Source organism: Cervus elaphus, chromosome 19 (genome assembly GCF_910594005.1).
Source record: "Cervus elaphus chromosome 19, mCerEla1.1, whole genome shotgun sequence".
Lineage (NCBI taxonomy): Eukaryota > Metazoa > Chordata > Mammalia > Artiodactyla > Cervidae > Cervus > Cervus elaphus.
Genome location: NC_057833.1, coordinates 14757284 through 14775025, shown reverse-complemented (window position 1 = coordinate 14775025; position 17742 = coordinate 14757284). Strand labels below are relative to the sequence as shown.

General features: G+C 40.3%; 1 protein-coding gene across 2 annotated transcripts in view; it reads right to left on the bottom strand.

The window, feature by feature from the left end:
- PPM1L (protein phosphatase, Mg2+/Mn2+ dependent 1L) overlaps nt 1-17742 on the bottom strand; it is a 320839-nt gene that overhangs the window by 122850 nt on the left and 180247 nt on the right. The gene's annotated exons all lie outside the window — the stretch shown is intronic.

Here is a 17742-nt window from a genome sequence, read left to right as displayed (position 1 = left end):
AGGAAAATACTGGGTTGGAGGATCTTTAAATTCCTTCCTGTCTGAAATTTTATTACATGACTTTTTAAGGTATATATATGTTTGCAAGTATTTAATGTTTCCCTCTGTCACACCGGGTGGCTCAGGGGTAAAGGATCCACCTGCCAATGCAAGACATGCAGGAGACACGGGTTCGATCCCTGGGTTGAGAAGATCCCCTGCAGGAGGTACTGGCAACCCACACCAGTACTCTTGATGGGGAAATCCCATGGTCAGAGGAGCTGGGCGGGCTACAGTCCATGGGGTTGCAGAGAGTCAGATACAACTAAGGGACTGAGCACATACTCACACGCACACATCTGTTAAACCATCCTATTTGGGAGGTGCTCATGAGTAATTTAAGGCAGGATACAAAAAAAAAAAAATCTATAAAACCTATATAACCATAGAACCCGAGAATTTACTATAATTCAACAGACTAATCACACAGGAAAAAACAGTAGTTTACAAGTTGCTTACATCCGTTTTGCAAACTTTCTGTTTTGCAGGTATACTAAGCAGTAATCTCTCAAAGTTAAATAGTACAAGCCTAATGAACAGAAGGCACATTGATTATCCAGATGGTTAAAAATATGCTCATGTTTTTGTATATCATTGGAACAGAAGTAGTTTAAAAACCTCTGTTAACTTCAGTGACTTAGCAGCCATCCATTGGCAGTGCGAAGCCATTACTGAATTAACAGAACCAGCTCAGAAATCAGATGGCTTCAAATTCCTGCTGACAGTTAGCGACACTAAACAAATCCACTTATTAAATAACAGCAACTCTCTTGTTGAGTCTTAACTAAAGCAGCAAAAACGAGACCTAGTGTGACTGATTTTCAACATCATAGGAGTATAGTGTTAATAAGCAGTCATGATTTAAGAATGAAGCAGGAAAATACTTGTAAGAATTTAAAAATGACACTTTAAGGCAAGCACTAAATGCTAGTCCTTTAAAAAAAAAAAAAGACTGACATATCAGACTTAAACCATACAACTCTTCATTTTAGGTAGATCTATACCTATAAAGCCATGAAATTAAAAGATGCTTACTCCTTGGAAGGAAAGTTATGACCAACCTAGACAGCATATTAAAAAGCAGAGACAATACTTTGCCAACAAAGGTCCATCTGGTCAAGGCTATGGTTTTTCCAGTGGTCATGCATGGATGTGAGAGTTGGACTGTGAAGAAAGCTAAGCGCCGAAAAATTGATGCTTTTGAACTGTGGTGTTGGAGAAGACTCTTGAGAGTCCCTTGGACTGCAAGGAGATCCAACCAGTCCATCCTGAAGGAGATCAGTCCTGGGTGTTCACTGGAAGGACTGATGCTGAAGCTGAAACTCCAATACTTTGGCCACCTCATGGGAAGAGTTGACTCATTGGAAAAGACCCTGATGCTGCGAGGGATTGGGGGCAGGAGGAGAAGGGGGCGACAGAGGATGAGATGGTTGGATGGCATCACTGACTTGATGGACATGGGTCTGAGTAAACTCCGGGAGTTGGTAATGGACAGGGAGGCCTGGGGTGCTGCGATTCATGGGGTCGCAAAGAGTCAGACACGACTGAGCGACTGAACTGAACTGAACTGAACTGATACCTATAAAAATATTCAGCAATAATTATGTATTGAAGAACTTAGAAAATATCCTGAACTTGTGACATAACAGTTTCCATAGCTCAGTGACTCTTTATGCTAATTCATTGTCCTTTGAAGCATTAAATGTTGTATGAATCTAGAATTTTAAAAACAGTACAAAGTATTGAAGTGATTTAACCTGAAAATAGGCATTTTATTCCTATTGTGTCAAAGAGTTCCCTTATGTGGTTTTGCACTCTTTTATCATTAAAGAAAATGGATGATAAATGAGAAGTGTTTTAATTCACAGATGACTATGAAATGAATTTAAATTATTTTACTAGCTCCTGGGAAACACATTTTATTAAAATTTATTCAGAGTTTACTTTTAATTCTGTGAGACTCTGTAAATACTTGGAGATTTAATTATTTCAAACAAAAACATACAAGCTGCTACTAGAGGTAAAAAAAAAATGAACTGAAATATTTTGGTGAATACAATGAAAATGTTCACAAGTGCTACTACTTATTGAACATTCACTATGGGCCAGAAACTTAGCTAAGAATCATACATGTATATTCCTGCAACGAAAGTAAACAAAAAATTAAGAAAAAAATCTACTTGGCCAGTCCCAAAATCACACTAGATTGTCTTTCTTGAATGAAATTCATCCCATTTCAGAGTTATTCTATAAAACACTGCATAATTATTACTCCATATGGGGCTCCACCTACATGAAATAAAAAATGAGAGTAATTTAAAAGGCCATGATTAATAATTACGTTGACCAATAAATTAAACTCTCCTAAAAAATAAATAAAATAATATTAGGCAGGATTCATTAAGTCCATTAAGTGAAAGTTGCTCAGTCGTGTCCGACTCTTGGCGACCCCATGGACTACACAGTCCATGGAATTCTCCAGGCCAGAACACTGGAGTGCACAGCCTTTCCCTTCTCCAGGGGATCTTCCCAACCCAGGGATTGAACCCAGGTCTCCTGCATTGCAGGTGGATTCTTCACCAACTGAGCTATAAGGGAAGCCCATTAAGTCTACTAGGAAACATAAATCACACACTATTTCTAATACTTCATATTTTAGGATATTTTGCATTACAATGAACCTGACAGTAGATATCTGGTACAGTTACACAATAAAATAACTTGTATGTTAAGAAACAATTCTGTTGATGTTGCCACCATATTTCAAAACATAAGACAAACACACCATTGGGAATACTAACCATCTGAGAAACTCTATTCACTTACAGCTGTTTAGAGAAGGCACTACACAAGTTTCTTCACGTGTTGTCAGACTGATAACTTAGGACTGAATGAATCTTGAGCCATTAAAACAATGTCCAAAAAATCAATGAAAATTCTCTCCCAATTCCCCACACATGACCATTATAATAGAGGAGAGGAAGAAACAGACGAACAAAACACCTAGGTAGACTCCATCTCAAATGTGACTCAGAAAGTCTTAGGTTATCATGGGACCTTCGAATATGTTTCTTCAACAGGACTTGTTAGCCATTGGGAGAGCAAGAGTGGCCTAGGACACAGCATCTGGCACCTCCAACTTTACTGGATTGTCAAAATGTTTCTCTGATCTTTCTACCATACAATAAAATATGAACCATTCAAAGGGAAAAATGCATTCTTTATGAGCAGATTTAGTACAAGGGCCTGATGATATTTTCCAGCAGTGGAACAGCTAGTAATTAAATATCAAGGAGTTAATGACCTGGCTGACTCAACAAGCTTGGATTTGGTGCAATTAAGACTCCTTCACTAAAGCTCATTCTTCTCTGGGGTCTCTGAGGTGCAGAGCTCCAAGTCCCAGGACAAGTCGCTGGGAAAAGCAAATAGAGGAGCAGCAACTTCTACTATTTATGCAATGCCACTTCAGTTCTGCCTGGGTATACACCATCTCCGTATTTTCCAGTGTTTCTGCTGCAGTGCAGATTTCTGGCCTGGCAAACTGGAACTGATGGATCACTATTCTTTCGACCACACAAAACCAAACATAAAAGCCATTTATATACGTATGCTTACACAAATGTATGCAGCTAGTCACTCCCCAGCCTCCTTCCTGCCAGAAAGGTTACCCCAGAGCTGTCACAAATCACATTATTCAAAGATATAGCTTGAGGAGAGATGAGATTAATGGATTAGAATCTAAACTACATCCTGCAAGATGAGAGAATTACGTGATTGTCAATATGAAGTTCATTTGCAATTTAAAAAAAAGGTAACAGTCCCACAGACAACACGTTCTCATGACTTTAAGGAAAAAACATTGTATAGAAATTGCCTTGTTCACTTTGAGCAATGACAGTGAAAAACCCTCTCCCCAGAGACTTTTTTTAGCCACGAAGGAAGCAAGGCACCAGACATGAAAAAGAAGAGATGGAACAATCTAGACTCTCCCCAAAGTCTTACCAGTTCAGTTCCCTGGACATTCCAGCACCCAGGTCTTCACAGGTGCATCAACTGTGCACTCACCCTTTTATGGCCTGTAACTTACCTTCAGGGTTTAGGGTGTAAGGCTTTTGTTTTCAAATAAATATTTTGTCCCTGTCTACATATATTTATATGATGGAACACAACACAACCATCAAAAATGATGTAAAAGAAGTTTTAATAATGTGAAAAATTTACAGTACTGCTCCCTGAAAAAATGTTTACCAAACTGTCACTCTGGTGTGAACTCACATACACATAAAACAAGGATGTACACCACTACACAGAAGTACTATCAACAGTGGTTCTCTCTGGGTAGAGGAATTACATGTGATTTTTTTTTTTCCTCAAGTTTTTTGTATTTTTGAGGATTTCTACAATGAATACATATTACTTTAATTTAAAAAAAAACATTGGATTAAAAAAGGGAAAAAGGAAGAAAATACAATAGGTAGATAGGTGGTACCATGGGAACACTGAATGTGCTATCTCTTAAATTAACCTCCTTAAATGTCAAGCTTCCCTCCTTTCCAATCATTTTGACTCTGGTCACAGCAGGAAACCTACCAAAAAGGCATGTGTGGTAGGGTAGAGCAGAACAGGCACAGATGTAACCCACAAAAAATCAAAGTCTAAAAACAGAAGAGGCAGCTGAGAAGTACACTATATAACACCAGCCCAGAGAGGAAAGTCATGAGGCATGTAGTTTAAACATACGTAATGGTTTTCACTTTTTAAGAAACTGATCATCTAGATTTCTTGTTTTTCATATCCTCATCTTGCCAACTTACATTTATAATGAATAACATGCTAAAGTTGAAAACATTTGCTTTTGTTACCTGTTAGCTTTAGGAAAAAAAAAAAAAGACCAATTCCCTGTAGGAACAGGATTAATGACATATGGTAATTACACCATTAGGCTGAAATATCCATAACAACATAAACCTCCATTAAAAACATTTCTCAAGAGGCACTTTTATTAAAGAGAGATGCAGCCATTTTAAATTCATAAACAGAAAGTTTTGGGTCAAAACACCTTTTCTCTGTAGACTGTCTGAAGTCATTTGTTCCACCATTCCTGGCCCAGATTTCAGATAAAGAGAGAAAGTTAGGTTACAGCCCAGGCAAGACAGTATGTGAAGCTCTCAATTCAGGAAAAATTGTCAAGGCAACAAAAAGAATGTACACTTTCTATTTGTGTGCTATAAATTCTTGGTCAGCTGTGGGTCATTTCCCACCAAACTCTCAGGCTCCGAAGTCTCCCATTCTTGCAAATGATGAGTGGGTTGGGCATATAGGGAGGTGAGGACACTCAAAAGAAAGAGAAGGAAAACTGATCAAGAGACAAGAAATGCAACATAGTAGCACCCTTACTCTCCTCTTTCCTTGGAGGTATTTTGCACCACATATCATCAGGTGTCCAAAATTAACTCCTTTTTTTTTCTTTTGGTTTTCTAATAAATTATTCTTTTTAAAAATTGATTTTTTTACCAATCTGGTTTTTGTTCCAAGTTCCTTATTACTTGTTTTCTATTTGTCTTAATTTTATGAACAATTTAAATTTTTTTCTTAAAATAGGTAAATTAATAATAAAAATCATTTATTCAGGTCATAACATTTCAAGTGCTAATAAAATCAAAATGAATTGTTTCCTGTAATATTTCTAAACAACAGCTGTACTCAGTTCATAGTCAGTACACAATACAAAACTACCATGTTTTAAAATATGATGTTTATTAGAATCCCTTTTAAAATGCCATCAGAAAAATAAAACATTTAGGAATAAACTTGACCACAGAGGTGAAAGACTTACATGCTAAGAACTAGAAAACACTGACAAAAGAAACTGAAGATGATTTAAAGAAATGGAACAATATTCCATGCCTTTGGATTTGAAGAATTAATATTGTTTAAATGGCCGTACTACCTAAAGCAATCTACAGATTTAATGTGATCCTTATCAAATATTCCATGCTGTTTTTCACAGAACTAGAGCAAATAATCCTAAAATTTACTGCATAAATTGTACCAGTGTTTTCTTAGGTCAGTCTCCCAAGGCAACATAAATAAAGGTAAAAATAAACAAATGAAACCTAATCAAACTTATAAACTTTTGCATAGTGAAGGAAAAGATAAACAAAATTAAAAGACAGCCTATAGAGTGGGAGAAAATATTAGCAAATGGTGCAACAGACAAGGGCTTAATTCCAAAACATACAAATAGCTCGTACAACTCAATAACAACAACAACAAAATCAGATAACCCAATCAAAAATGGGCAGAAGATCTAAACAGATGGTTTTCCAAAGAAGACAAACAGATAGCCAATAAGCACATGAAAGGATGTTCAACACTGAATCATCAGAGAAATGCAAATCAAAGCTACAATGACGTACTAGCTCACACTGGTCAGAATGTTTATCATTAAAAAGTCACAACAAATGCTGGAGAGGGTATGGAGAAAGGGAACCCTTCTACACTATCGCTAGGAATGTAATTTGGTGCATATGGAAAACAGTATGGAGATTCCTCGGAAAACAGTATGGAGATTCCTCAGAAAACTAAAAATTGAGTTGCTATATGACAAAAGAATCCCATTCCTAGACCTATATCTGGATGTAACCTTATTTTGAAAAGATATATGCAGCCCAATGTTCACTACAGCACTGTTTACAACAGCCAAGATATGGAAGCAACCTAAATGTCCATCAACGAATGAATGGATGAAGAAGATATGGTGTGTGTGTGTATTTCACACACACAACGGAATACTACCCAGCTACAAAAAGAAATAATTCCATTTGCAACAATATGGAGGGACCCAGAGATTATCATACTAAGTGAAGTAAGTCAGACAGAGAAAGACAAACCTATGACATTGCCTATACCTGGAATCTAAAAAAAAAAGACACAAGTGAACTTATTTCCGAAATACAAAGAGATTCACAGACACAAAAAAACAAAATTCTGGTTACCAAAAAAGAAAGGGGGGGGGGATAAATTAGGAGTTTTGGACTAACATATATACACTACTATGTATAAAACAGATAGCAAACAAGGACCTACTATATCACAAGGGAACTATACTCAAAATTATGTAACAACCTATCAGGGAAAAAAATCTGAAAAACAATATACATATCAGTTCAGTTCAGTTGCTCAGTCGTCTCCAACTCTTTGCAACCCCATGGACTGCAGCACACCAGGCTTCCCTATCCACCACCAACACCCACAGCTTACTCAAACTCATGTCCATCGAGTGGGTGATGCCATCCAACCATCTCATCCTCTGTCGTCCCCTTCTCCTCCCACCTCCAATCTTTCCCAGCATCAGGGTCTTTTCCAATGAGTCAGTTCTACACATTAGGTGGCCAAAGTATTGGACTTTCAGCTTCAGCATCAGTCCTTCCAATGAATATTCAGGACTGACTTCCTTTAAGATTGACTGGTTGGATCTCCTTGCAGTCCAAGGCACTCTCAAGAGTCTTCTCCAACACTACAGTTCAAAAGCAGCAATTCTTTGGTGCTCAGCTTTCTTTATAGTCCAACTCGCACACCCACACATGACTACTGGAAAAACCATAGTTTTGACTAGATGGGCCTTTGTTGGCAAAGTAATGTCTCTGCTTTTTAATATGCCATCTAGATTGGTCATAACTTTCCTTCCAAGGAGCAAGCATCTTTTAATTTAATTGCTGCAGTCACCATCTGCAGTGATTTTGGAGCCCAAGAAAATAAAGTCTGACACTGTTTCCATTGTTTCCCCATCTATTTGCCATGCAGTGATGGGACCAGATGCCATGATTTTAGTTTTCTGAATGTTGAGTTTTAAGCCAACCTTTTCACTCTCCTCTTTCACTTTCATCAAGAGGCTCTTTAGTTCTTCTTCACTTTCTGCCATAAGGGTGGTGTCATCAGCATATCTAAGGTTATTGATATTCCTCCTGGCAATCTTGACTCCAGCTTGTGCTTCATCCAGCCTGGTATTTCACCTGATGTATTCTGCATGTAAGTTAAATAAGCAGGGTGGCAATATACACTCTTGACATACTCCTTCCCCAATCTGGAACCAGCCTGTTGTTCCATGTCCAGTTCTAACTGTTGCTTCTTGACCTGCATACAGATTTCTCAGGAGGCAAGTACGGTGGTCAGGTGTTCCCATCTCTTTCAGAATTTTCCAGTTTGTTGTGATCTACACAGTCAAAGGCTTTGATGTGGTCAATAAAGCAGAAGTAGATGTTTTTCTGGAATTCTCTTGCTTTTTCGATGATCCAACTGATGTTGGCAATTTGATCTCTGGTTCCTCTGACCTTTCTAAATCCAGCTTGAACATCTGGAAGTTCACAGTTTATGTATTGTTGAAGCCTGGCTTGGACAATTTTGAGCATTACTTTGCTAGCTTGTGAGACGAGTGCAATTGTGCGGTAGTTTGAGCATTCTTTGGCATTGCCTTTCTTTGGGACTGGAATGAAAACTGACCTTTTCCAGTCCTGTGGCCACTGCTGACTTTTCCAAACTTGCTGGCATATTGAGTGAAGTACCTTAACAACATCATCTTTTAGGATTTGGAATAGCTCAACTGGAATTCCATCACCTCCACTATCTTTGTTCGTAGTGATGCTTCCTAAGGCCCACTTGACTACACATTCTACAATGTCTGGCTCTAGGTGAGTGACCACACCATTGTGGTTATCTGCATCATGAAGATCTTTTTTGTATAGTTCTTCTGTGTATTCTTGCCACCTCTTCTTAATATCTTCTGCTTCTGTTAGGTCCATAACATTTCTGTTCTTTATTGTACCCATCTTTGCATGAAATATATATATATATATAACTGACTCATATACATATAGTATGTATATATATGTATATATACACACACATAGCCTATAGGGCTTCCCTACATGTATGTGTGTGTATATATATATATGCATACATACACACAGACACACACACACACACACAGCCTATATATATACATATATATATATAGGGGCTTCCCAGGTGGCACGATGGTAAAGAATCCTCTTGCCAATATAGGAGATGCAGGTTGACGTCCTGAGCCAGGAAGATCCCCTGGACTAGGAAATGGCAACCCACCCCAGTATTCTTGCCTGGAGAATCCCAGGGACAGAGGAGCCTGCTGGCCTGCCGTCTGTGGGGTCACACAGAGTCGGACACGACTGAAGTGACTTAGCAGCAGCAGCAGCAGCATATCACCAATGCAATGGTCATGAACTTGGGCAAACCTGGCAGATGGTGAGGGACAGGGAGGCCTGGCGTGTGTGGTCTCAAAGAGTGAGACACCACTGGGCGACTCAAGAACAACAACACACACACACACACAGTACAGGGAACTGAATTCAATATCCTGTAATAAGCCACAATGTTAGAGAATAAGTATATTCGTATAAATGAATCACTTCAGAAATGTACACCAGAAATGAATATGACATTGTAAATCAATTGTACTTTAATAAAAAATAACAAAAAGCAAAATATGTCACTAGAAAACAAATGGCAGATGTGCCTCACTTTCTCAGCTACAGTAAACTTAAAAAGAGAAACTGAATTTATGATAGTCATACCCCTTTATGAATGCTTTTTTTTACAGGAAAAAAAGAAATCTGTTTTGCAAATATTAGGTTTCATAGGAGGGCTTCCCCAGTGGATCAGATGATAAAGAATCTGCCTCGATCCCTGGGTTGGGAAGATCTCCTGGAGAAGGGCATGGCTACCCCCTCCCATATTCTTGCCTGGAGAATTCCATGGACACAGAGCCTGGTGGGCTTCAGTCCATGGGATTGCAAACAGCTGGACAGGACTGAGCAATTCACACACACATACACACACACAGAGGTTCCACAGTGGTAGTTTTTTTTTTAAGAGGAAGAACACTAGCACTTAGGCTTTTAAGCCTATCATAACAGTGGGTTAGGTGCTTCCATCATTTTTATCACTTAACACTCAAAACCATTTCACAGAGGAACCTGAAGCGCAGAAAGAGTAAAATCCCCTGGGGTCATTTGGCAGTGACTGCTGGGGTCAAATCCACACCCACTTCTTCTCTGCTTCAAAAGACAGAGTTTTCTAACACACACGACTCTCGGGGATACTGCAGCAGGGACAGTCGCTTCATAGGACATTTACCCAACCAGGGACACAGGTAAGATGGCATGAGTCTTTGCCTCAGGATAAACGAACGTGGGGAGAACAGTTTTGTTGACCAAGATCCATCATAAGCATAAAACTCAAAACCAGCAAATGGCAATGATAATAATTCATCAGATGTGAAGGTTTTTATTATAAAAAAAAATATTAAGGTTTCTTCACTTATCCCCATAACACTCCTGAGAGACAGTGAGGCAGGTTTTAACACTACCCTCTTCTTGTAGCCAAGGAGACTGAGGTACAAAAGGCACCGAGTGACTACTCAAGAAGAACCATTAGTGAGGGGCAAAGCAGGAGCCAGAACCCATGTTTCTTAACGTGCCATCCATGCTACTTCTGCTGTGTCATACAGCATTCAGGAAATGGTTTTTATCCAAATGAAACTGACAACTGATAGTCTCAACAGGTGTCAAGCATTCTCTCCAGTCCACACTTTAAGCAGCTTTTGCATTGCAGTGGAAATACAGGCTCTTTCTCAATTCATCCCATGTCTGTCTGGCCAAATTGTTCTATTTCACAACATGCTCATAACCATATTCACTTTCTTGCTGTCTTGAAGAAAACCTCAGGTAATCTGTCTTGGAGAAAACATTATTATTAGTAAACTATTCATTGCCAAAGAGGCTTTCCTCATTCATCTTACTGACCCTCTCCATTCCCCTGGGATCCCTGCTATGCAGTAGAATAAATAGAGGGATTAACCACAGAGAGTAAGAAAGCAGAAAACAAAAGAACGACTCCTCTGTGGGCACTCTTTAGGTTTCTGATGACAAGAAGCTCTGAGAGGCAGAATTGACCACTTAAGAAAAAATATGATACACAAACTTCTGTTCCAGTAAACACTGACGATTCCCAGAGTAGTCTTTTTAAACAAATTCTAAGCTCTACTTGGGAAGAGAGTCAAGCACCATCTGAAGAAGACAACATTTTGGAGGAAAAGGCTTGAGTTGTACTCCTGTAAAACACTGCGTTCTAATCAAATGGAACCTTTCATTTAGCATTACTGACTTGTTCAGTCGTCTCTGACTCTTCGCAACCCCATGGACTGTAGGCCGCCAGTCTCCTCTGTCCATGGAATTTTCCGGGCAAGAATACTGGAGTGGATTGCCATTTCCTTCTCCAGGGGATATTCCCAACCCAAGGATGGAACCTGGGTTTCCTGCATTGCAGGCGGATTCTTTACCATCTGAGCTACCAGGGAAGCCCATGAACTGCATACTTGGACAAACAGTGATCCCTATCCTTGAGGCTTCCTCTGCCAAGAATGTCACCCTCAGCCCCAGATTAAGATAGGTGACCCCGGCCCTCCACCCACCCCCTCTCCCTCCCATCACTTTTCTTCTTGCCCCTTGGCCCAATTTACAATTGTGCCCTTAAGTGTTTGATGTTTGTTTCTATTAGATTGTAAGTTCTGTCGGTTTAGCTTATCCTATAGACCCAGTGTCTGTTTAAATGCCTGGGGAAACTAGAAGATGTTCAGTAAGTAACTGCTAAATAAACTTAATAGATGAAGGAGAGACAGGTGAATTCCAAGGACAGGTGCAGCTTCCCACTGGACCTCTACTTTTCGCGGACAACTTCTCCAACCCTTGAGCGAAGAACATTCTTCTCTGAGTGAACTACGGATTGGCCGATCAGTCTGGGCATCTTGGCCAAGTACCACAACCACAGAAGCCTCCACTGAGTGTGTGGATGTGGTGTGTATTTGTGCAGACAGAAGACTTCAGAAACTGAAAGGGAGAGAAATACTGGCTCCTTGGGTGACTCTCATTTTTCACTTTAAGTGTTTGTCCCCTACCGTCTTGATTACTGCCATTTATACATGTAGTTAGGAGAGCAGCACAAATTGAAAGCTATGTATTATGAACAATTCTACCTTAACTAAGTAATAAAACATGTATTAATGAGACACGAAACAAAGCCCCCCAACCAACCTCTATAAATCCGTTGGAAATGTCTGCTTTGTCAAGGACAGCCACACTGTATTTTCTGTTTCTGGCACATTCGGCCCCTGTAGCTCTTCAGAGCAAAAGGAGTCAGTTCCCTACACTTGTGCAGCACTTCATGGCTCAGAGTACTTTTTTTTCCTAAGGTCTATTAAATTGGAAGTTTCCACTGAGATACCACAAAAGTGAAATTCCCACTTAAAGCTCCAGGCCCATGGGCAAATCTGTAAAAGAAATATTTAATAATTCACTTGTGATTCTAAATAGACCTAACCCATGTGCAAAATGAAAGGGTCAAGAGAATGACAATTAAGGGTTTCCAAGGAAGATTTCATGGGGCAGCACTGTTTCAGATGTGCCTTCCCACACATAATACAGAAGGTGGGTACAGGTGGTGGGTACATCTCCTTTCACTTCACGTCAGGAAAGAGGGGCTCCAAAATATCATGTGGAGAGCCTAGCATGTGTCCCCCTATTTGGAGTTCGGGGGAATGAATGGCTGGGTCCCTCTTGAGAGAGCTAAGAGCACAAGAACTGGAGGAGAGGCGGCAGGACAAGGTGACCAAGCTGGCCTGGCCTCAGCCCCAGCACTTGTCACAGGATCCCCTCAAGTACTTCCGGCGGACAGATGGGGGCCCCAGGGAAAGAGAGCCAGTGGGGGAGAGAAGGCAATGGGTCCTGCCCAGGAGGATGGCTTGCAGGGGCGAAAGGACTCCAGACAGTCTGTATGGTATGGATGACTGAGAACAGGAAGTAAGGGGAAAGCAATGCTTATAGTATAACTAAGTAAAATGCAGGGTCAGGGGAGAGGCTGAAAAACTCACGCAAGTGACCAGGAAAGAGTCTTTCAGCATTTAGGAGGCACTGAAAGCATGAAGCCATTTTGTGTCACCATCAGTCAAGAGCACTTCCCTGCCCCTCTCTTCTCCTGCTTAGACCTTGACAAGATCAGAAACTTAGGGCAGGGTTCCCAATCACAAAGGTCTTAGCTGCATGAGGGAAACAGGAAGATCTCATTTCAAATCAAGTTTGAAGTTTTGATGACCTCATCAAACTGCTCATTTAATCCTCTGACCTGAGACTGTATTTGCAACTTAAAAGCCCCCATAATCAAGGATGGGTACACACTGGAAAGTAGTGTTAGTCGTTCAGTTGTGTCCGACTCTTTGCGACCCTAAGGACTATAGTCTTCCAGGCTCCTCTGTCCATGGGACTTCCCAGGCAAGAATACTGGAATGGGTAGCCAGTCCCTTCTCCAGGGCATCTTTCCGACCAAGGGTTTGAACCCGGTCTCCTGCATTGCTGGCAGATTCTTTACCATCTGAGCCTGCCAGGGAAGCCCAATAATCAAGGATATTACTTGTAAATTGTCACAAAGCCATAGGACTGCCCAAGTTTTCACCCCAGGGTAGGGGAAGAACTTCCTCCACTGAATACATCCTAACTGGACAGTGAGAAGCAAACATCAAGATGATTTCTGATTAGATTCCACCTTGTTTGTGGTTGCTAAATTAACTGAAACTCGTTCAGTAGCAAGTCATACCTGAAACCCAACAAAATACCTTCCAAGACTGAGTTGTAGCCACTACAACTTATATGTTGAAATCCCAGCTCTCTGTACATCAGAAAGTGGAGGTATTCAGAAATAAGGCCTCTAAAGAGGTAATGGAGTTTAAATTAGGTCGTTAACGTGGGCACTAATCCAATATGACTGAGGTCCTTACAAGAAGTGATTAGGACAGAGTCACACAGAGGAAAGACCCCGTGAAGACACACGGAGAAGACAGCCAGGCATCTGCAAGCCAAGGGGAGAGGCCTCAGAAGAAGCCAATCATGTCACCACCTTCATTGTGACTTTCTAGCCTCTAGAATTGTGAGAAAACAAATTTCTGCTGTTTATGCCACGCAGTATGTGGTACTTTGTTACGGCAGCCTACAAAAATCACATAAAGTGGAACAGTTTTGCCAGCAGCATGTATAAGTCTCCAACATAAAAAGAGAATTCATCAGCACCAGAATGCAGACACAACTACAAAGTCAAGGTGGAAAACAAATTTTATGTAGGTTATTTTTTAGAACTTAAAATGCGGTTGTTCAAACAGTTCCTCTATTTATCACTTCATAATTCTCCCTATTTTAAAAATATCCACAGTAGGTATTAAATACCCATGCTATCACACCAGACAACTTCAAAGACAAAACTGGAAATTATTTTGCTTTTCCAACTGTACTTTCCGGACAGCTTCTGGTTAGAAGAGATAACACAGCTGGCTTTGATTCTGGGCTTTTGCTGAGGTTGGGATATTAAGCAACACAGGTTAGGGTTTTCTAGCTTTAGTTTCAGACATGGGACGTTCCTTGTACACATATCTGGCAAAGGCAAAGATGCAGAAAAAGACCTCCTGCCCCACCGACCTTCAGAGCATCTATTTGACGACATCAACCCATTTGCCTTAGGTAGCAAACCTAACAACTTCAGCTTTCTTGATTCATCTGTAAAACAGAAATACTTGCTGTGAGGCATCCCAGGAGGATCAATGATTATTTATAGGACTATAACAAGCTCCTTGGAATATACTTGAAATAAAACAAGTGCAAGTGACTTGCTTCTTAAAGAAGTTCCTCTATCAATTCAGGCTCTACCCAACCGATATTCAAAACAAGTCAGGAGGGCCCAGGAGAATGTCATGGTCCCCATCTATTTGGGTCAGAGTGCGGGCCTGTGACAATAGTATCTGATTTTTTAACCCATTACCCACAGCCAATCATAATGAAGACAGGAAAGAAACTTCTCAAACTGAAACAAATATCCCCCTACTAGGTTGACGGGAGCCACACAGCCACTACAGCTAGCAGAATGCTTTGCTCCAAAGGCAACTCAGTATGCACTTCCATGACTGTGGAATTTTCCAGCACTGTGTCACTATCCTGAGAAGGTCTAAGAAATCCTTGTCCTCAAAGAGCTTAAATTCTTGGTATGGAGTCAGGCTTATTGAAATGAAACTACAGAGAGCAATCACATGCTGGAAAGAGATGTAAAATAGCTCTCGTCCCAGGCCTACTATATTTATTAGCTGTTTCATCTCAAGTTTCCTCACTCCACTCACCTTTGAATAAGGAACCTGGCCTAATGGTCAGTACACCTCAGTTCCCAAATTCTAGAACTCTAATCAAGCATCAAAATGCATGGTTCAACCTATCATGGTTCAGAAGTCATAAAATGAGATGCCACTAGGGCCCTCTAGAAATAGAGGGAATCAGTGAGTTGAGATATGAATTAGCAGAGAGAAGGAATCAGACTAAACTAGGGCAAAGGGGCCCTAGTTACAGAGCCAGCCTTCCTGGCTCCTCAATGTTAGGTCCCTGAAGGAGCCTTGTCTCAAGGGCTGTATCTCTTATCCTGCTTCCGTCACCTGTACCCCCACTTCCGCCAGCATCAGGGTTCCTAGCTGCTAGAGTCCTGAATCCAGAGGTTTATGGCCATGAGGTTAGCTTGCCTTATAGCCCCAGTAGGCTTAATTTTCTACCACCATCAACTTTGGCATGAGTATCCCATAAAGAATGCTAGTGCCTTGTAAGAGAGGGATGAGCAGAACTAGAAGGTGGGATTTCTGTCCCCTCTGGTCCTACACTTAACTAACTCTTCAACCCCGGACCAGTCATGAAACCTCTCTAGACTTCAATTTACTCCCTCATAATATCTGCTTTCGTTATTAAAATATCGCCACTTTCATCTGAGGAAACTACCTGAGATAACAGACATGACTAAACCTTAATTCTGAAAACATTAAGGTAGTTATTTTTATTCTTATTATTAGTGGCACAGCTGTGAGGGCTTATTAAGATGATGAATTAGAAGAGTTTGGTATTCTGCTTCCAGTAATAGTGGACTGCTGCTGCTGCTAAGTCGCTTCAGTCGTGTCCGACTCTGTGCAAATCCATAGATGGCAGCCCACCAGGCTCCCCCGTCCTTGGGATTCTCCAGGCGAGAACACTGGAGTAGGTTGCCATTTCCTTCTGCAATGCATGAAAGTGAAAAGTGAAAGGGAAGTTGCTCAGTCATGTCCGACGGTTCGTGACCCCATGGACTGCAGCCTACCAGGCTCCTCCGTCCATGGGATTTTCCAGTCAAGAGTACTGGAGTCGGGTGCCATTGCCTTCTCCGAATAGGAGACTAGTTTACAGCAAAACCATCAGCCAGCGTCCTGAGAACACAAGGACTCACTAAAACACTTAATAACTGCTATAAAAGTTGAAGGCCACAAATTTTTGTTAATAATGACAAAATTAGAACAATTAGGCCAAACTCAATTGTTGTTTTGATCACCAAATGGATAGTTTAAGTAAAACTATACTGCATTTCCGTCTATGTGCTCTACAACATACACATCCTAAATAAATAAAAAACCTCTCAAAAATATAATGATTCCAACTTCCAAAATTCACTGGCAGCATGAACTGGAATGAGAAATTCAATTTTATGCATGCAAATGTGACACTTACAAATAGGGATTTTAGTGAACTGGTAAATCAGATTTGCTGAACAGCGGCTGTTGCAAATGGCCGTGACTGCTTCTTGTTTGATAACAACGCGTGATTTCCACATTTAGAATTCTAAGAGCTGACTTCCATGATTAGAAGTAGCTTGACGATTTTCAGAATTTTACAAGTTGAGTGTGTTTGTACAGAAGCAGCTTATTCTTAAACGGAATATAAACCAAACAGCAGAGAACAGTCATTTTTCTATTTTTGCTGAGCGAGATAAAAATGAACCTCAGTGAGGTTTTATGTCAATAAACATCTGACAGAGAATAACAGATCTGAAAGGAAATCTAAATGTGAATTATTTCCTATCATCAGACATAAGTCAGAATTTAGCTTGTCACTTTGCAAAAATATCATGTAACTGACCTACCTTGGTCCCATGTGGAGAAGTCAGTCTACTATACACCTGCTCTGTGCCTTATAGCATGTCACAAAGTGTTATATATTACATTTTGATTGTGGAAGGCATATGCCAGTACCTCTACCAAGCCTTGAAATAACAAATGTTTTCCAGGAAGCCTACTATACTTAGGATACTATATTTTTCTAACACTTAAGCCCCATGGCTGCTTTATTTTATTCTGTTTTTGAGAACAATATATAGGTAGGTGCTGACTTCCACATGGAGAAGTTGCCCCATTCATTATTAGGATAGATTTTCGCTGGTTAGACTTGATTCTCTCTCTTTCTCTCTCCCTAGGATAGAACCTGCCAAAACTAGAGATGATTTTGTCTCTGGGCTGGATCTTCCTTTAATTCTAGAAGTTTAAGAATATAAAGAGATGGAGAATAGCCAAAAGTTTTTTATGTTCCTCTCAAAAATAATACCAAGCTATTACCCACACTATTGTAACCCTCTGCAAGACTGGATTCTTCCATGTATCCAAAATTTCTAGGCTTCAAGCTGAGGTGGCTGGGTGTTTCTCATAGCTAAGTGCTGTGGGAGTTCTCAATTGACTATGCCTAAGACAATAATTTTTTTCGTAGGGCAGAAATCATGGCTCAATGACAATATCCA